Here is a 22,188-nt window from a genome sequence, read left to right on the forward strand (position 1 = left end):
ATTCAGATGCAGCAACATTGTTGTAAAGCTTAAACCACCCAAATGTAAGAAATATTTGAGGTGAAGCGACATTGCATGGAAAGCAAGCTTACCTCAACAACGGCTATCTGCAGCGATGAAGATGAGTGACGAATGCGACATCACACCACACCCTCAGTCAAACTCCCAACAAACAAAATGTCTTCAAACACTTTTGTAGGGTTTCACGCAAATGTTTCAAAAACCAAGTGTGTTCTCAAATATTGTGAGTTATTTGAGGAAGACGAAATGATTTCACGAGAATGACATGAAGGAAAAGAAACCATAAAGAGCAAAATCGTCTTTAAAAAGTATTTTTTAGCCCGAAGGACGATTTAAAACCAACTCGAACCTTAGGGACGATTTTGTATGCAAAAAAAGATTAAAGACAAAAAAAAATTTCGGCCTACACATTAAGGACCAAAATTGCACTTAACCCTACTATTTATTTAGTTAAATTATCTATTTTTATTATGAATTAAGTTAATTACTTTATGATAGTAATTTATTTTATTTTTGAAATTTATAAAAATTAATTGCTAACTTTATAAAAAATAAATAAAATTATAAATTCAATAAAGCATAATTTTATATTCTAAAATTAATATTAAAAACATATTTTATAAATAGACTAATCCCTCCTTGCCTGCATTCCACCTGCGGCACTTCTCGTCGGGCAACGCTGCTCGAGCGAGGGCGGCGGCGGCGGACAAGGAGCCATGGTGGAAGGAGTCCATGGAGCGGTTACGCAGCATCGGGATCTCTGCTCACATCGACTCCGGCAAGACAACTTCGACGGAGCAAGTGCTTTTCTACACTGGTCGTATCCACGAGATCCACGAGGTTCGGGGCAGAGACGGCGTCGGCGCCAAGATGGATTCCATGGACTTGGAGAGGGAGAAAGGTATCACTATCCAGTCTGCTGCTACTTACTGCTCTTGGAAAGACTATAAGGTAATATCTCTTTCTCTGCTATTGATAAACTGTTCCCCTTCTCCAAATGGTTTTGTTGTTTTGCTATTCCTCAAATGATAAAACAATATAAAAGTAGTTATTTACTCCAATTTTAGTCTAATTTTTCAAAAAGTAATTATTTCTTTACGTTTTCCGTAAAGAAAATGTGTATTGAAGTACCTGTCAATCTACTAGTGACTATGATGAATCAGTCAGTTTCATTTCAGTGTTGAAGTTATGATTGGAGTTGAGATTCAGTTGGATGAATTTTATGTGGTTATGAGTTGACTGAGCTCAGACTGAATTTAAGTATTAAATCAATTTTGAAGAGCTAATGAGCTTTTAATGTATAGTGAGATTTGAGTGCTGTTGTTACTGCAATCCCTAACATACTAATTATTGTTATGGATTAGTTATTAGTTATGATGGAGAATGGAGAAAAGGTTGAAAAGGTTTCTATGTGTAATCATTCTTAAGTGGAATTGAGAAAATAAAAAAGTTAGTCTGCTAAGCAAAAGTAAATTGTCTCGATGACAGTCAGAAATGTTGAAACATTGGAATATTGGAATAAGAATTCTATATTATACTTGCAGTACTGATGACTTCCTTCTTTCATCTCTTTGACTTGCTAATTATTTATACTTTCTAATTTTTGGGTAAAAATATAATTGTATTTGTATTTCTTTTGGGAAATTTGTCATTGCAGATTAACATAATTGACACACCTGGTCACGTTGATTTCACCATTGAAGTTGAGAGGGCTTTGCGTGTCCTTGATGGTGCTATTCTTGTACTTTGTAGTGTTGGTGGTGTGCAAAGTCAGTCCATCACGGTAGATTGACAAATGAGAAGATACGAGGTTCCAAGACTTGCATTTATTAACAAGCTTGATCGAATGGGAGCAGATCCATGGAAAGTTTTAAATCAGGTTCATTGGAGATTAATGAAGACCGTATAGATGATATGTTTTATAGTTTTATTGCCATTCATACGATTTTATGGAAGAGAATTTCGCAGATTCGGTTCCTCAATCCCTTAGTTGCTGATCTTTGAGAAATTAAGGAATTTGAAAAAGTTGAATCTCTTCTAAAGCTGATTTTTCATGATAAAACCTTCTGTAACCTGTTTACTAAAAATCTTCTATGACTTCACCTTAATTTTTATATGTATATAGCATCACATTAATTAAGATTTTGCAGCAATATATAAGCTATCAAATTTTAGTTTGGTAGTTTAGTAAGTATTATTTGTTATTACCTTTGTGCATTCTGGAAATCCTTTTAGTTTCCTTTTGATTCATTATATCATTGTCACCATACTTTCTTTTTTATTGTATTTATATTGATAAAAGAAGAATATCATTAATACGGATAGAAGGAGAAGGAGGATAAGAGATCATATATACAATAGCAAAATATAGCCAAAAGTGCTTACATCATCATTATAGTTGTATAACTTTTTTCTCATTTGAGGACTATACTTTTACAGGTACGATCTAAACTTCGGCATCATAGTGCTGCAATGCAAGTTCCGATAGGCTTGGAGGATGATTTTGAGGGACTTGTTGATCTTGTGCAGTTAAAAGCATACTATTTTCGGGGTTCTAATGGGTTTGTTTCAAAATTATTGCTGTTTATTACTAAAATTAATTCTCCTTATGGCTTACTTTTAGCATGCTCTATTGTTGCTTATTTCAGTGAAAAAGTTGTCACTGAAGAGGTGCCTGCAGATATGGAAGCCTTGGAAGTAGAAAAAAGGCGTGAGCTCTTAGAAGCTGTGTCAGAAGTTGATGATCAACTTGCTGATGCTTTTCTTGGTGATGAGCCCATATCACCTGCTGACCTTCAGGTCTGTGGGTTTTCTTTTTTCATTTTTCGGTTTTTTTTTTTTTTTCCTTTCCCTCATCCCTATTGAAGTTTGGTATTAACTGAAACTGAGTAGAGAGAGAAGATATTTTCTGAATCTGTTGTATTTATCCTAATCTAGCTGGTAGAGTCAGTTTCTTAAGTCCCTACTCTTCTAATCAAGTTAGAGTTTTCTAGCTTTCTCTATTAGGTATGTTCATTATTTGATTTATAGGATATGCATCGAATTTGGTTTACCTCTGACAATTATTTTGTTGGGATGTTTTATTGTTGATTACATAGAAGTCTTGAGCATTCTAGATGTGTATCAGAAATAGTAAAGGCATAGGTGTGTCAATGGGAAGTGGTCTTGTATGATTATCAGTGAAAAAAATTGCTTATATTGTAATATGTATGGTTTCTGCTAATAAAAGTTGTAAGCATGGTTCTTTGGTTCTTCGTTGATGCTTAGTTCTTGCATTTTTCACTCACTTCGGCCTATGGTTTTTCACCAATAGATTATCATGAAGTCGATGTACTGCATTCTCCTTTAGCTTTAGACGTAGTTTAGAATATTTAATTATTTTATTAAATATTGAGTTTTATTATTGTGATGTCATTTTTCTTTGAGCAGGAAGCAATTCGTAGGGCCACCATAGCACGGAAGTTTGTACCAGTGTTCATGGGTAGTGTTTTTAAAAATAAGGCAACCATTGAATTACCTTTAGTTATTATGTGTATTCTATGCTATATAGTCATTGCTTTCAGTATTCCTCCTCTTTACATTATTAATATGTTGTATCCTTATTTTCCATATGTACACAATGCACCTAATTTGGATATTTGTTTTTTTTTCCTTTTCTTTTTTTGAGAACTTAAATCCTCTTGGCATAGTTGCCTCGATATTCTGTAATACACAACTGCTATAATGGTTGAGTATGCATATCATATGGGATCATAAATGGCATGCATCATGTTAGCAGGTATTTAATATTTGTCAGGATGGTGCAAAATATTAGGAGTGTAAAATATTCAAATATTGCAAGAGGTAGCTTAAGTTGCCCAACCTACTAGATCCTTTACGTTTGTTTTGATTGGATCATAGATGTCTGGGATTTTTGATCCCATCATATGCCCAAATGAAATCAAATACAGGTCAATTTATGACCATACACAATAAATATAAAGGAATAAAATATTTTGTCCTGATAAATTTTTATTAGAATGCTGCTGTGTTTATAACTATCTATTACTGACTACTCGTCTCCTATTTGTGTTCGATCTCCTATCTTGCTTGTGATATTCTGGATTGCTCTGTTAATGTGGCGTGTAATGTTTTGTAATTTGTATCATTTATTAAGTTACCTTTTGATCGGATTTGTGTAATTGATGAATCTTTTTATCATCAATTCGTCTCGGGTTGGTATCCTTGCTCTCAAGTTCAAACTCCCAAACCCCCAAGAGGTTCTCTTGTACATGCATATGCTTGCAGGCATCCCTATTTTTACCTTCTGCCTCTTATGCTTTTCATTGTCTTCTGTTACTGATACAGGGAGTACAGCCACTTCTGGATGGTGTACTTAATTATTTGCCATGTCCAATTGAAGTTAGTAGTTATGCCCTTGACCAAACAAAGAATGAGGAAAAGGTACCTGATTTGTAAGATGTTTATCTTTGTTTTGCTTTGATATTATGATCTATTTGTCATAAATTGTCAATTGGCCTCTGAATTTGCACGCTATTTTTTAATGATGATTTATAAGTTTCTTTATATTTATAGATTAGATATATATTTGAGTGGGAGTGAAAGAAGAATATTTGGTTTGAAGAATCATACAAGAAAATATATGGAAAATAGAGTAAAACCTAGAAAAAGGGGAAAAACATCAATTAAGAACTTGGTTAATTATTCGAATAATTAAATTTTCATGGATTTTTTAAAATGTAATTACTAGTTAAACATAATCTTTAAAAAAGTTAAAAATTCTCATGTGGACATTTTCTTGCATCTATAGTAGCATTTGTAAGACTCCAAGCAGAAAAAGTAAATACAAAATGAAAAATAACATAACTTAGATAAGTTTTCAAAATATAAATCACAACTTAGTCAAGGGAAGGATAAATTATTTTGATAGAAAAAGAAATTTTATTAGGAGAGAGAAGAATGTACACAAGAGGATGGAATATCCTCACATGGATACAAAATGCTATCACCCAACAAACAGGACCATGTACTAAAGCATGCCAATCCCTTTGAATGTTAGCTAGAGGAAGTGAGGAACACCCTTAGACAGACCATGTACTAAGCACCAAAGCGAGGCCGAAAGGGTAATCGTATCTCAATTAAATGAGTAGTCGAAAAGGAGCTGTTAAAAGGCATGGACTTCCTTTACAAGTTTCAACCGAATGCGCCAAAACACTGAAAAGTTACCAGTTGTATTTGCTTCTTGGTATGATCCAAAACTCTGAATGTGGTAATTAGAAACTGATGCAAATCCATCGGGAAAAACCCAAGGATTTTAAATGATACCAAAAGGCCTCAAGAGTTCTTGCTGTGGCAATGAGAGGCCTGCAAATGATTTTGCAAGCCGATTTTGCATTTGTGCTCTTGTTTCTTTTTTTATTGAATAATTTATCTATGCACTTTCAGGTTGAGTTGACTGGAAGTCTTGATGGGCCACTTGTAGCGTTGGCATTTAAGTTGGAGGAAGGGCGGTTTGGCCAGTTGACATATTTAAGGTAATATAACTTCAAACTCTTTTTCAACATATATATGGCTGTATCAAGTGAGAGAAGTTGGCTGTTATGAGAGTGAGAGCAATTCTTGGCTGCATCATCGTACATGAATGGTTGACGTACTTTAGAGCTCACATTATTACATAAAGAAGTCACATCTCGTATGACTGTATGTAACAACTGGTACCAATTGTAGGTAGAAAAGAGATCAAACAGTACAGAAACTGAAGGAAATGGGTAAAATCCAATGTGGCTTTACCCTTCCCCAGGTCATATGTGTTCTTTACTGAGAAAGGAAAAAACAATGTGTGACAAATGGCAGGCTTTTGAGAGACCTGACCCTCTCCTAGTCTGATTCTAATCCCAACAATCTGAATGCCCTCCTCAGCATTTTGTCACCTCCCAATATACTCCCCAACTCTCTTTTCTAACAAAATCATTTCACTACCCCTCCCCACCAGTCTTGCCACCCAGAGTTACCAGTCCCTCGGGCCCATATTGCGCTCCCCTCCTCCCCGTCCTGAGCATTTTGTTTTCCCACAACCGAGATTTACTCATTTCATTCTCACCATTAACCATTTTATCACTTTCCCTGCGTGTGTTTGTCTGCATATATTTTGTTTTGAATGTGTTAACTTTGTAAATTACACAAAATTATTGGATTGTTTTCTCAATTTCCCTTCCCCCCGGCTTTGGGTGTTGAAGAATTTACGAGGGTGTGATCCGCAAGGGCGAGTTTATTATTAATGTAAACACCGGCAAGAAGATCAAGGTAAAATCTAAGGCTTTTTGTGATTGTGTTATTCATGTGCATATGTGCAATTGAATCCTGGAATTTTTTTTGGCTAATGCTATGCTATAAATCATAGGTGTAACTCTCAAGATTTTTCCAAACACAACTTTGCAGTAGTGTTTTGTTGAAATCTTCAGCTTTTTATTATTTCCTTTAGATTTCATCTTGGGAAGAGTAATAAATTACATGACATAAGATTATAGCAATTATTCAATTTTAATCTACCCTGGGTTCATGAATTTCTTTAAAACTATGCACCAAAATTTTGTTGCTGTGCTACCAGTGATGTAATATTTTCACTAGTTAGATCATTAGGTCTGTGCTTTCATGTATTGCATTTCAAAATTAGAATGAATTTTTGGCTAAATGTTTTTCTTAATGGATGCAGGTTCCTCGCATAGTTAGGATGCATTCTGATGAGATGGAGGTTAGGTTTTGGATTTACAGTATTACTGGCGGATTTTCATGTTATTGGTATTTTTTTCTCATTATTTTTTTATGGTAAAGAGGAACTCTTATCCCCTTGTCCTACCCAGTTTGTTTAGTTTTCTCTTCATATTAAAAAAAAGTCTTCTTTTATCAAGAAAAAACAAAAAAGAAAAGAAAAGAAAAGAAAAAGAAACTTTTGTTGGGTAGGTTATAGGCTATTGTTTTTGCTATAGAGTAACTTGGTAGGGGTACCTTTCCCTGCTTGATTTGTTACGAAGACTGTTTAATATATTTCAATAATTAAATATATTTAATATTCAATTAGGATTTTATCCAAATTGCAGGACATTCAAGAGGCTCATGCAGGGCAAATATTGATTTCTGGAATCCTATATTGTACCTTTATTTATTCAAGATTTAATTAAGGGTCTTGTTAACAAGTGTTAAGGCACTTACTAAGAATACTATAAGAACAAGTCAATGTTATTTTTTTTTTAATTTTTCTGTGCACTTAATGCAAACCAAAACTTTTCTATTTTCTCTCTTAACCAATGCCCATAGGAAACTCTCAAGTTAAATCTTTTAAATTAATTTGTAAGGCTCTAATTGTATAGTTTAATCAATTTTTTAGGCTTAATTACTGTCAATCCTTCTCAACAGCTGTTAAACATTCTGAATTTCTGATAATTGAGTCTTTTGTTGTTAGCAGTCTCTGCCTATTGATGTAGAGAATGAATTGCACTCAATTTTGAACTTAATCTTGTAGTAATATGTTGCCTAAGTTAGTTTTATATTGGCCTTAATACATGATTACTTGTCTAACTTTTTTCCATCCATTGGTTATTAGGAGATACTTTTACCGATGGATCAGTTAAATACACAATGACTTCCATGAATGTTCCTGAACCTGTAATGTCATTAGCTGTACAGCCAGTTTCAAAAGATTCTGGAGGGCAAGTAAGTAGTTTCTTTATGTAATACACTGACCACCCTGTCCCAGCTTATCATGTATTTGATTTTCTTGGTATATCACTTGTAGTTTTCAAAAGCTTTGAATCGCTTCTAGAAAGAGGATCCTACATTCCGTGTTGGTTTAGACCCAGAGAGTGGGCAGGTAATGTTCTATTCTATTTTTCTAGATCATAAAAGTGGCAAATTTGTTGTACTTGCAATGACATAGTTTACCTTTGTTGTTAGACTATCATTTCTGGAATGGGAGAACTACATTTAGATATTTATGTTGAACGTAGTCGGAGAGAGTATAAGGTACCTATTCCTTTCCCATGCATTAATGTTTTTAATCCTTGCTGATACTGGTTTTATATTTCCTGCTTCTGGAGTTTCATTATTATGTTCCTACTTGTTAAGGTTGATGCAACTGTTGGAAAGCCCCATGTAAACTTCAGAGAAACTGTTACACAACGTGCTGATTTTGATTATTTACACAAGAAGCAATCTGGAGGGCAAGGTCAATATGGACGGGTAATCGGGTATGTATCGGTAATTTTTATATTAGTTACCATACATAAGATTTTTTTTTTTATTAAAATCAGATTAGACATGTGGATTGCCCGAGAGTGGCACTTTGCACTATGATCGTCATATGCTCTAATTATTATTATTATTTGTATCCCACTAATTTACATCTCACATTTACAATATCAATAATCAAGATTTGGATTTGTTTCTCATGAAAGTGTTAGATATAAAATCTGTTTCGCTGACCAACAATTTAAGTTCATGGGAAAGATGGTTCATATCATGGTATATTACTGTACCAGAACCTATTCTATGGTTGTTTTTGGGTCACCCCAAAATGTCTAGTCAACCAAATAGCAAGTCTTTGTCCAGTCTTGAGCATGAGAAGGTATATTATAGTTCCACATGTCCTAAGGATAAGGTGTGGTAGAAGCCTTTACAAGTCTAGGGCAACCCTCTCCCTTGAGCTATTTTTTAAAGTTTAATTAGAGTGACTGAGTTTCAATAATGGTGTAAGAGCTTCTATGACTAGACAGAGGGTTCAATCCTTGTTGTCTCTCAATTATTCTTAATAAAAGCTGCATCCCAAGATAGGATGGACCTGTGCATTGTCCATTCTTCAAACTCAAAAAGAATAAGCGACATTCGTGTGAAGGGGCCTGTTCGATATTAAACCATTCTTTTGAGTTTTACCTTTATCCAATTACAATAATTACAACTTTAGGAGAGATACTTACTGACAAACTGTTAGCATCAAAGATATAACTCCAAATAAAGTTTAATTGCAATTACAATTACAATTTTCAATACCCTATGGTTGGAGCATAGAAATCATGTGAACCAACCTTGCAAGAAATATAATGACTGTGACTTAGTCTTGATTAACTTTCTCTCAAACAACCGCATGTCTAAATATGCATAGACCTTGCATGCAAGGCAAGATTAGGGAGTAAGCACTGTTTGAAGAACTGTTTGATCATTAAAAGATTCTTTAATTATTTTTCCCCAAGTTTTAACTTACTGAATATTACAAGATAAATATGCCATTGTAGTGTGTAAGTTATATATTTTTTGTATTAGGCTCAATAAGTACTTTCTAAAGGATAAAAAAAAGTAACTTATATTAATCTTACAGCAAATTGTTTATTCAGAAATTACTTTTTGAGAAGTTCCTTTTAATATAAGCGCTTGACAAAAGAGGCATTTTTGTCCATGTTAGTTTTTAAACAAATTTGTCTTAATTTATATTCTTTTCTGTGTGGTTAGAAATAAAATTAAGTTGATGCGTTATTAAAAAAATTTAAAGTTAGTCAAAAAAGTTTTGTTAAATAAAAGGTGTTGTGAATTAATAAATGAAGAAAGTATACATCGTGATTTTCAAACAATGTCATCCAAACTAAATGCATGTCTCTTAGGAACAGAAAATTGCTGGTATTCAAGGGCAATCAAGTTTTAGATAGGGATTTTCATTTACTTCCAGACTTCTCCATGTGTATAAATATCCTTTTTCTTTTCTCAATAAAAGTGTAATAATCCTTAGATTTAAAACAAATTGGATAAAGCCTTCTTCTCTTTGCTGTGGTTCTAGTTCTGGGCTAATGGCTTCCGTATAAAGTATATCTTACTTTATGATAGCAGCTGATTGTGAATTTGTGATGTTCCAACTTATCCCTAATCACCTTTTGTTTCTTGATGCTTAGTGAATTCACTATGTTCTATGTTTGCAGGTATATTGAACCACTTCGGGCAGGATCACCAACTAAATTCGAATTTGAAAACCTCCTTGTTGGGCAAGCTATTCCATCAGGTTTTATCCCTGCAATTGAAAAAGGTTTTAAGGAAGCCGCCAACTCGTGAGTGAAATTTTCATCATTGCTTATTTGTGATTTCTACTTTAAGTCTAATTGTCGATCAACATATATTATCTTATTCCCCATGAATGTAATAAAGACCACCGAAAAATGTAATGATGGAATAAGTGAGCATTCAAAAGTAATTTATGGGGACTAAGAATGTAATATTGAGGAAGCCAAAGTTCATTCATTGGCATATTTACGAAACATCAATTTTATTATGCGATTCAGCCATGATAGTATTACAATACTCATTTTATGGTAACGTAATGTTGCTTTCATACGGGGGGCTTTAATTGGACATCCTGTCGAAAATCTTAGAGTTGTCTTGACAGATGGTGCTGCTGATGCCGTTGATTCTAGTGAACTTGCATTTAAGTTGGCTTCTATCTATGCTTTCAGACAGGTTCTTTACAATTCTGCATCCATATTCATAACATTGCACATATCATCCTGATAATATTGTCCATAGTTTTGTTCTCATAGTAATGACCATATTCTTTGATATTTGTATCAGTGCTATACAGCTTCCAGGCCATTTATATTAGAACCTGTTATGCTTGTTGAGCTGAAAGTACCAACAGAATTCCAAGGAGCTGTTGCTGGTGACATTAACAAGTGGGGTTCTTATTTTATTCTATCCTTGTTTCTCTTTTCAAATGGTTTATTTATGATATTGGTCTATTTATGATATTTTTATCTATGGTATTGGTTTATGACATTGGTTTATTTTATTCTATCTTTGATATTGGTTTATTTATGATATTTTTATCTATGGTATACGATGTCAGATTTTTTTTTATTAAATTTTAATTTATAAGAGTTTTTAAGTCATCTTAATTAGTGGCTAGAAAAACTGACAGAATGCTTTTTGAAAAAACTGACAAAACCTATGCTTTGCCTCTGATACCACTTTTAGACGGTGATTATAATGTGAAAAAGGTTAATGAACTCCTCAATTTTTAGATTTATATACACTAATTAATTATTACTCATAATTATAATATATAATAAAGAAGAACATGATGAGTCCTAATTGATCTTAATTAATTCTAGTATATCCTAATCGATACATAAACACACTAATATAATATTAATCATAGTTATCAGAACCAAATGACCAGGTGACCCGATTACTGGATCAACCGGTGGGTAACTGGTTTACCCGGTTGATTCGGTCATAATTTAAAAAATATAAATTATATAAATAAAATTAAAGTTACATACTAAGACTTAAAATGTAAGTCTTTACAAATATAATAATAATCAAATGTTAATTTTTAGACAATTAATGATGCAAAAAAAGATAATAAATTAGTTTTTAATATAAAATACTTTCTCTATTTAAATAAACAAGAGTAAGCAAAAGATAACATAATTGATAATCAAGTCCAAGTGATCTTAAAATCGAAATTTATATCTTCATAGGACAAATTTAGAGCTTGATCAACATTTTTCTCATTTTAATTTGCATCTATATCTTTCATAAGAAACACTGCATTATGATGTTATGCAGAACATAAGAATAAGAGAAAGAAGAGTTTGAAGAGAGAGATACAAGAAACTAGTTACATTGTATGATAACTATGATAACTTTCAGGGAGCAACAAAAATATAAACTATGATAACTTTCAGGGAGCAACAAAAATAATAAGAAAATTGAAACAGAAAGAACAGGGGGAATTCATTAACAAATTCAAGGTTCATGATAATTAGTAACAAATTTCAGCAACACATTCGGTTTTCAACAACAAAATTAAAACAGAAAGAACAGGCGGAACTCACCAAATCGGGTTGCACGAAGGAATCTGACGGCGAAGGAGAAGCTGATGGCGAGGGAGAAGCTAACGGCAAGGCTCGAAGCAAGAAGATGACAACGAAGACCAGTCCACCGGACCTGTTACCTCTATTACCGGGGACGAAGAGCGCAGGGAAGGGAGAGATCGAGACCAGGTGCAAGACAGAGACCATGAGAAGCAAGAAGATGACCACCACCACTACCCGAGGGACCAGATGCGGTTCCGTCTGCATCTGTCGCCAACGAAGTGAACACCGGGGCACGAGACCGCGATGACGACCAAGGTGAGTGGACGAGGTGAGAGACTGAGAGAGCGACGAGGTGAGGCCGTGAGAGACTGAGAGTGACGACTGTCGAGGTGAGGGGAGAGACGAGAAAGGGACTACTGAGTATTGAGTTCCGACTGCCGAGCTAGAGATGGAGAGAGCACAGAGACTGGTTGGGTTAGGGGGTTTTACTTAGACTCTTAGAGTCAAGAGTCTCAGATTTGGCATTTGGGCATAGGGTTTCATCTAAAGGGAAAGGTTAGGAGGGGGGTTATGAAAGGACCCCGTTTCAAGTATTAGGAAGAAAAAAAATAAAAACGACCCGGATCGGGTTAAATTAACCGGCCGGGTCATTGGATTTCACGAAAACCCGTTTGGTCGAACCGGATTTGACCGGGTTTGTTGCACAACCAGTTCAACGAGTGGCTTGGCCCGACCAAGTAACCGGGTGACCGAGTTTTTGGTCGAACCAGCCAGGTCAAGCCGGATTTGATAACTATGTCTACAATAGACCACAAATAAAGATACAAATATCCTACATAATATAATTTGCAACATCCATGTACAGGTCTCCAACATTCATTAAAAGTTTTCAACTATCGTCATTTTAATCTACATTATTACTTAATAGACCAAAGCTTAAAGCAGGTGGATAGCTTTTTGTCATCTCCCAAAGCAATCACTCGATATTTCCTCACAACATCCTTCATTATTTTTCCTCCATCTTATGTTATATGTCCATTCCCTTTGTAGCATTTAACAACATGATACATATATAGAGATATCTTTTAGTCATCACAATATGTTTTTAGATGCCCTTTATATCAATGCATATCTCAACTTTTCTTTCTTCCTTCTTTCTTTCTCTTTTTATTTCTTTCTCTCTTTTTGCTTAACTCATTTTCTTCCTTGACATCTTTTGATTGTAAATTATTAATTTTTTTTTAATCTAAAATGGGGCGAAAGTGATCCCAGAGATTGTGTTTCTTGAACTTCTCAACTTTTTCAATGAATAATAAAATTCTGTGTGATCTGATATATTTCAATTAACAAATTAACATAGACAATAATAAAAGACAGAAATATGGTTGGTCTAACAAGCAGTCATCAATCGCATAACTATAAAGGAGTCGCATTACGTGAATAAAGGATAAATTGAGAATCGCAAACAATCATATGCAAGACACTTATTAAATTGTATTTAATGAAGATCGATAAGTGAACCTAAATGGTAAGCAAAACCGAAGCAAACTAAGGCCTTCATTCTTCCATTTGTCTTTAATTAAATTCAAATGACAAGCAAATTAAGTCCCTAAAATGTTAACTAGTTCATTCTTTTATAAAGCTGCAAGGTTTAATCATACACAAGCAAATTAAGCCTCTATTTGGGAAGAACACATCACAAATATTAAAAAGCTCTAACTAAATTGAATAAAGTTTAATCACACTGTATTTTCATCTCATAAAGAGGCAACCCAGAACTAACCTAATAAAAAAGATAGATGAACAAAGAAATTTAAAAATTGAACTAATCCATATTCTTAACTAATCAAGTAATCAATATTCAATAATCAATTAATCAAAAATCAAGAGATGCACAGAAAAATAGAAAAAAAAATACGTCATCAATGTCCATTTTATTAAGCAAATTCTAGTGCCAAAGCTCTATCATTAGAGAAAATGACACAAAACAATCATACAAAATACCATAGTTTAAAAATAAATAAATTCAATTCACAGTGGAAGAGGAAAAAAATATTTAGATAAAATCAAACAAGAGACACAAATTTAAGTTCCAAATTGAGAAATGACAACAAATAGAAGATAAAAGAAGGAGAACGCATACCTAATTTTCTGAAGGAAGGAGACGTTCGTTGCAGTGCTGGCAGCAGAGTTTGCAGGTGGCGGCGGAGGCTGCTAGTGGATAGAATAGCGGCGGTGTGCGTAGAGAAAGCAAAAGATTGGAGAGGGACTACAAAGTAGAGAGCACAGTAGCAGCTAAGGGAGGAGAAGTGAGCAGATCGGCATCGAGCTCAAAGGTTGCAGCCTCAACAGTAATAATAACAGTGTACAATGAAGAAATCAGAGGGATGCTGGAGAAAGAAGTGGCTGTCGTTCTGGTCTATGACAGGGTGGGAGACTGAGGGGCTGTGGAAGAAGAATATTGGAGATTTGAAAGTAGTGAGTATTGTTGGGTAAGCAAAGAGAAAATGGGATGTCATAGTCGTTGGGGTATTTTTTGGAGGGTTTGTCACTCATGTATTAATTTGAAATCTTTAGATTTTTTATTTTTGTTAATAGTTTATTAGTTTAACAATATTTCTTTATATTTAAAGATCAAATTAAAATTATGATTAAAAATCAAATATTTCAAATTTAAACAATAAAATTTAAGAGGCTAAATTGGAATAAATTAAAATAGTTTGAATACCTTACGAATAAACTATGTCAAAATATGACAAATTAGAGGATTGGAAATTGAGTGTGACTAACTTACATCCTATATATGTATATATTATAAAAATATGTTATAGGTGGGTATTAAACTAAGGATCTCTCACTTAGTGCAAAACCCTAAAAAATCCTAAAAAATCATAGAAAACTCTTAAAAACCCCTAAAAACCCTAAAGAATCCTGGAAAACCCTAGAAAACCCTAGAAAACTCTAGATAACCCTAGAAAACCCTAAAAAAACCTAAGTACCCTAACAAACCCTAGAAAACCCTAGAAAATCCAAGAAAAACCCTAAAAAATCCTAGAAAATCCTACAAAACCCTAGAAAATCCTAAAAATCCTAAAAAACACTAGAAAAATCCTAGAAAACCCTACAAAATCCTAGAAATTCCTATATAACCCTAGAAAACTTTAGAAAAATCCTTGAAAACCCTAGAAAATAATAGAAAAATCCTAGAAAACCTTAGAAAAATCTAGAAAATCCTAGAAAAATCCTAAAAATCCTAAAAACCATAAAAAATCTAAAAAACACTAAAAATCTTAGAAAATTTTAGAAAAAAACCTAGAAAACTTTAGAAAACCCTAGAAAACCCTAGAAAAATCCTAGAAAACCCTAAATAACACTAGAAAATTCTCGAAAATCCTAGAAAGCTCTAGATAACCCTAAAAATCATAAAAAACCCTAGAAAAACCATAAAAAAAATCCTAGAAAACCCTAAAAACCATAAAAAAAAACCCTAGAAAATCCTAGAAAAAACTTAGAAAACCTTAGAAGATCCTAGAAAACTCTAGAAAACCCAAGAAAACCCTAGATAACCCTAAAAAATCCTAGAAAACCTAAAAAAATTCTAGAAAAACCATAGAAAACCATAGGAAAACCTAGAAGATCATAGAAAACTGTAGAAAAATCCTAGAAAACCCTAGAAGATCCTAAAAAATCCTAGAAAACAGTAGAAATCCCTAGAAATCCCTAAATAACACTAGAAAATCTTTGATAACCCTAGAAAATCCTAAAAAAAATCTTAGAAAACAATAAAAATCCTAAAAACCCTAGAAAACTCTAATAAATCTTAGAAAACACTAAAAAGTCCTAGAAAACCTAAGAAAACTCTAGAAAAACCTAGAGAATCCAAGAAAACAATAGAAAAATCTTAGAAAACTCTAGAAAAATCTATAAAACCCTAGAAAAATCCTAAAAAATCCTAAAAATCATCAAAACACCCTTGAAAGTCCTATAAACCCTAGAAAATCCTGAAAAATCCTAGAAAAAATCTAAAAAACACTTGAAAACTCAAAAAAAAAAAAAACGTTAGAAGATTCTAAAAAATCCTAGATAACCCTAGAAAACCCTAGAAAAAAATATAAAAAACCCTAGAAAATCCTAGATAACCCAAGAAAAACCTTAGAAAACACTAAATTACCATAGAAAACCTTAGAAAATACAAAAAACCTAAAAACCCTAAAAAAGTCATAGAAAATCCTAAAAAAATCCCTAGGAAACCCTAGAAAATATAAAAAAAACCTAGAAAATCCTAGAAAACCCTAGATAACCCAAGAAAACCCTAGAAAAACCCTAGAAAATCCTAAAAATGCTAAAGACCTTAGAAAAATCCTAGAAAACCTAAGAAAAAATCTAGAAAACCCTAGAAAACCCTAAAAAACCTTAAAAAATCCTAGAAAAAACAAAAAAAAAATCCTAAAAAATCCTAAAAAAATCCTAGAAAACCCTAAAAATCGTAAAAACCCTAGATAGACCTAGACAAAACCTAGAAAATCCTTGAAACCCCTCAAAAACCTAAGAAAATCCTAAAAAACCTAGAAAACACTAGAAAAACCCTAAAAAACCCTAAAAACCATGACAAAAGGTCTAGAAAATCCTAAAACCCCTAGAAAATCCTAGAAAACCCTAGAAAAAATCTAGAAAACCCTAGATAACCATAAAAAACTCTAGAAAACTCTAGTAAAACCCTAAAAAAACCCTAGATAATACTAGAGAACCCTAGAAAACCTTAGATAACCCTAGAAAATCCTAGAAAAATCCTTAAAAACCATAGAAAAACCTAGAAAACTCTAAAAAATCCTACATAATATCATTTGCAACATCCATATACAGGTCTCCAACATTCATGAAAAGTTTTCACCTATCGTATTTTAATCTACATTATTACTTAATAGACCAAAAATTATAGCAGGTGGATAGCTTTTTGTCATCTTCCGAAGCAATCACTCAATATTTCCTCACAACATCCTTCATTATTTTCCTTCCATCTTTTGTTATATGTCCATTCCCTTTGTAGCATTTAGCAACATGATACATATATAGAGATATCTTTTAATTTAGTCATCACAATGTGTTTTTAGATTCCCTTTATATAAATGAATATCTCAACTTTTCTCTCTTCCTTCTTTCTTTCTCTTTTTATTTCTTTCTCTTTTTTTTGCTTAACTCATTTTCTTCCTTGACATCTTTTTTTTTGAAACTATTAATTTTGTTTTAATCCAAAATGGGACGAAAGTGATCCTAGAGATAGTGTTTCTTCAACTTCTCAACTTTTTTCAATGAATAATAATATTCTGTGTGATCTGATATATTTCAATTAACAAATTAACATAGACAATAATAAAAGACAGGAATATAGTTGGTCTAACAAGCAGTCATCAATTGCATAGCTATAAAAGAGTCTCATTACGTGAATAAAAGATAAATTGAGAATTGAAAATAATCACATGCAAGACACTTATTACATTGTATTTAATGAAGATGGATTAGTGAACCAAAATGGTAAGCAAAATCTAAGCAAACTAAGGCCTTCATTCTTCCATTTGTCTTTAATAAAATTCAAATCACAAGCAAATTAAGGCCCCAGAATGTTAGCTAGTTCATTCTTTTATAAAGCAGCAAGGTTTAATCATACACAAGCAAATTAAGCCTCTATTTGGAAAGAACACATCACATATATTAAAAAGCTCTCACTAAATTGAATAAAGTTTAATCACACTGCATTTTTATCTCATATAGAGGCAACCCAGAACTATCCTAATAAAAAAGATAGATAAACGGCGAAATTTAAAAATTAAACTAATCCATATTCTTAACTGATCAAGTCATCAATATTCAATAATCAATTAATCAAAAATCAAGAGATGCACAGAAAAGTAGAAGAAAAAATACGTCATCAATGTCCATTTCATTAAGCAAATTCTAGTGCCAAAGCTCTATCATTAGAGAAAATGACACAAAACAATCATACAAAATACCATAGTTTAAAAATAAATAAATTCAATTCACAGAGGAAGAGGAAAAAAATATTTAGATAAAATCAAACAAGAGACACAAATTTAGGTTCCAAATTGAGAAATGACAACAAATAGAAGATAAAGAAGGAGAACGCATACCTAATTTTCTGAAGGAAGGAGACGTTCATTGCAGTGCTGGCAGCAGAGTTTGCAGGCGGCGGCGGAGGCTGCTTGTGGATAGAATAGCGGCGGTGTGCGTAGAGAAAGCAAAAGGTTGGATAGGGAGTACAGAGTAGAGAGCACAGTAGCAGCGAATAGATGAGAAGTTAACAGATCGGCATCGAGCTCAAAGGTTGCAGCCTCAACAGCAATAGTAACGGTGTACAATGAAGAGATCAGAGGGATGCTGGAGAAAGAAGTGGCTACCGTTCTGGTTTATGACAGGGTGGGACACTGAGGGGCTGTGGAAAAAGAATATTGGAGATTTGAAAGTAGTGGGTATTGTTGGGTAAGCAAAGAAAAAATGGGATGTAATAGTCATTGTGGTATTTTTTGGGGGGTTTGTCACTCATGTATTAATTTGAAATCTTTAGATTTTTTATTTTTGTTAATAGTTCATTAGTTTAATAATATTTCTTTATATTTAAATATCAAATTAAAATTATGATTAAAAATCAAATATTTCAAATTTAAACAATAAAATTTAAGAGGCTAAATTGGAATAAAAATTAAAATAGTTTGAATACCTTACGAATAAACTATGTCAAAATATGACAAATTAGAGGATTGAAAATTGAGTGTGACTAACTTACATCCTATATATGTATATGTTATAAAAATATGTTATAGGTGGGTATTAAACCAAGGATCTCTCACTTAGTGCAAAACCTTAAAAAATCCTAAAAAATCCAAAAGAATCCTGGAAAACCCTAGAAAACCCTAAAAAACCCTAGAAAACTCTAGATAACCCTAGAAAACTTTAGAAAAACCCTAAAAAACCCTAAAAAAATCCTAAGTACCCTAACCAACCCTAGAAAATCCTATAAAATCCAAGAAAAATCCTAAAAAATCCTAGAAAACCCTAGAAAATCCTAAAAATTTTAAAAAACACTAGAAAACCCTAGAAAACAATAAAAAAAATCTTAAAAAACCCTAAAAATTTTAGAAAATTTTAGAAAACCCTAGAAAAAAACCTAGAAAACCTTAGAAAACCCTTGAAAACCCTAGAAAACCCTAGAAAAATCTTAGAAAACCCTAAATAACCCTATAAAATCCTCGAAAATCCTAGAAAACCCTAGATAACCCTAAAAACCATAAAAAAACCCTAGATAAAATCATAAAAAACCCTAGAAAATCCAAGAAAAATCCTAAAAAATCCTAGAAAACCCTAGAAAATCCTAGAAAACCCTACAAAATCTTAAAAATCCTTAAAAACACTAGAAAAACCCTAGAAAAACCCTACAAAACCCTAGAAATTCCTAGATAACCCTAGAAAATTTTAGAAAAACCCTTGAAAACCCTAGAAAACAATAGGAAAATCCTAAAAAACCTTAGAAAAATCTAGAAAATCCTAGAAAAATCCTAAAAATCCTAAAAACCATAAAAAATCCTAAAAAACCCTAAAAATCTAAGAAAATTTTAGAAAATCCTAGAAAAAACCTAGAAAATCTTAGAAAACCCATGAAAACCCTAGAAAAATCCTAGAAAACCCTAAATAACCCTAGAAAATTCTCGAAAATCCTAGAAAACCCTAGATAACCCTTAAAACCATAAAAAAAATATAGAAAAAACTATAAAAAAAAACCCTAGAAAAATCATAAAAAAACCATAGAAAACCCTAAAAACCATAGAAAACCCTTGAAAATCGTAGAAAAAACTTAGAAAATTCTAGAAGATCCTAGAAAATCCTAGAAAAACCATAAAAACCCTAGAAAATCCTAGATAACCCTAAAAAATCTTAGAAAATCCTAAAAAGTTTTAGAAAAACCATAGAAAACCATAGAAAAACCTAGAAGATCATAGAAAACTGTAGAAAAACCATAGAAAACACTAGAAGATTCTAAAAAATCCTAGAAAACCGTAGAAATCCCTAAATAACACTAGAAAATCTTTGATAACCCTAGAAAACCCTAAAAAAATCTTAGAAAACAATAGAAACCTTAAAAACCCTAGAAAACCCTAGTAAATCTTAAAAAAACCCTAAAAAGTCCTAGAAAACCCAAGAAAATCCTAGAAAATCCAAGAAAACAATAGAAAAATCTTAGAAAAATGTAGAAAAATCTATAAAACCCTAGAAAAACCCTGAAAAATTCTAAAAACCATAAAAAACACCCTTGAAAGTCCTAAAAACCCTAGAAAATCCTAGAAAAAAACCTAAAAAACACATGAAAACTCTAAAAAACCTGAAAAAATATTAGAAGATTCTAAAAAACCCTAGATAACCCTAGAAAACCCTAGAAAAACATAAAAAAATCCTAGAAAACCCTAGATAACCCAAGAAAAATCTTAGAAAACACTAGATAACCATAGAAAATCTTAGAAAATACAAAAAACCTAAAAAAACCCCTAAAAAAACCGTAGAAAATCCTAAAAGAATTTCTAGGAAACCCTAGAAAATACAAAAAAATCCTAGAAAATCCTAGAAAAGTTTAGATAACCCAAGAAAATCCTAGAAAAACCCTAGAAAATCCTAAAAGTGCTAAACACCCTAGAAAACCTAAGAAAAAAATCTAGAAAACCCTAGAAAACCCTAAAAATCCTAGAAAAAACAAAAAAACCCTAAAAAAATCCTAGAAAACCCTAAAAATCCTAAAAACCCTAGATAGACCTAGACAAAACCTAGAAAATTCTTGAAACCCCTCAAAAACCTAAGAAATCCTAGAAAACCTAGAAAACACAAGAAAAACCCTAAAAACTCTAAAAACCATGAAAAAAAAAGTCTAGAAAATCCTAAAAACGCTAGAAAACCCTAAAAAACCTAGAAAACCCTAGATAACCATAAAAAACCCTTGAAAACTCTAGTAAAATCCTAAAAAAACCCTAGATAATACTAGAGAACCCTAGAAAACCTTAGATAACCCTAGAAAATCCTAGAAAAATCCTTAAAAACCATAGAAAAACCTAGAAAACTCTAAAAAATCCTACATAATATCATTTGCAACATCCATATACAGGTCTCCAACATTCATGAAAAGTTTTCACCTATCGTATTTTAATCTACATTATTACTTAATAGACCAAAAATTATAGCAGGTGGATAGCTTTTTGTCATCTTCCGAAGCAATCACTCAATATTTCCTCACAACATCCTTCATTATTTTCCTTCCATCTTTTGTTATATGTCCATTCCCTTTGTAGCATTTAGCAACATGATACATATATAGAGATATCTTTTAATTTAGTCATCACAATGTGTTTTTAGATTCCCTTTATATAAATGAATATCTCAACTTTTCTCTCTTCCTTCTTTCTTTCTCTTTTTATTTCTTTCTCTTTTTTTTTGCTTAACTCATTTTCTTCCTTGACATCTTTTTTTTTGAAACTATTAATTTTGTTTTAATCCAAAATGGGACGAAAGTGATCCTAGAGATAGTGTTTCTTCAACTTCTCAACTTTTTTCAATGAATAATAATATTCTGTGTGATCTGATATATTTCAATTAACAAATTAACATAGACAATAATAAAAGACAGGAATATAGTTGGTCTAACAAGCAGTCATCAATTGCATAGCTATAAAAGAGTCTCATTACGTGAATAAAAGATAAATTGAGAATTGAAAACAATCACATGAAAGACACTTATTACATTGTATTTAATGAAGATGGATTAGTGAACCAAAATGGTAAGCAAAATCTAAGCAAACTAAGGCCTTCATTCTTCCATTTGTCTTTAATTAAATTCAAATCACAAGCAAATTAAGGCCCCAGAATGTTAGCTAGTTCATTCTTTTATAAAGCAGCAAGGTTTAATCATACACAAGCAAATTAAGTCTCTATTTGGAAAGAACACATCACACATATTAAAAAGCTCTCCCTAAATTGAATAAAGTTTAATCACACTGCATTTTTATCTCATATAGAGGCAACCCAGAACTATCCTAATAAAAAAGATAGATAAACAGCGAAATTTAAAAATTAAACTAATCCATATTCTTAACTGATCAAGTCATCAATATTCAATAATCAATTAATCAAAAATCAAGAGATGCACAGAAAAGTAGAAGAAAAAATACGTTATCAATGTCCATTTCATTAAGCAAATTCTAGTGCCAAAGCTCTATCATTAGAGAAAATGACGCAAAAAAATCATACACAATACCATAGTTTA

The 22,188-nt window shown here is 32.3% G+C and overlaps 1 pseudogene; it reads left to right on the forward strand.

The window, feature by feature from the left end:
- Nucleotides 1–648: 648 nt before the first annotated feature.
- LOC112729030 (elongation factor G-2, mitochondrial-like) lies at nt 649–10,886 on the forward strand (annotated as a pseudogene).
- The last annotated feature ends 11,302 nt before the right edge of the window (nt 10,887–22,188 follow it).

The sequence above is a fragment of the Arachis hypogaea genome, chromosome 12 (genome assembly GCF_003086295.3).
Source record: "Arachis hypogaea cultivar Tifrunner chromosome 12, arahy.Tifrunner.gnm2.J5K5, whole genome shotgun sequence".
Classification (NCBI taxonomy): Eukaryota; Viridiplantae; Streptophyta; class Magnoliopsida; order Fabales; family Fabaceae; genus Arachis; species Arachis hypogaea.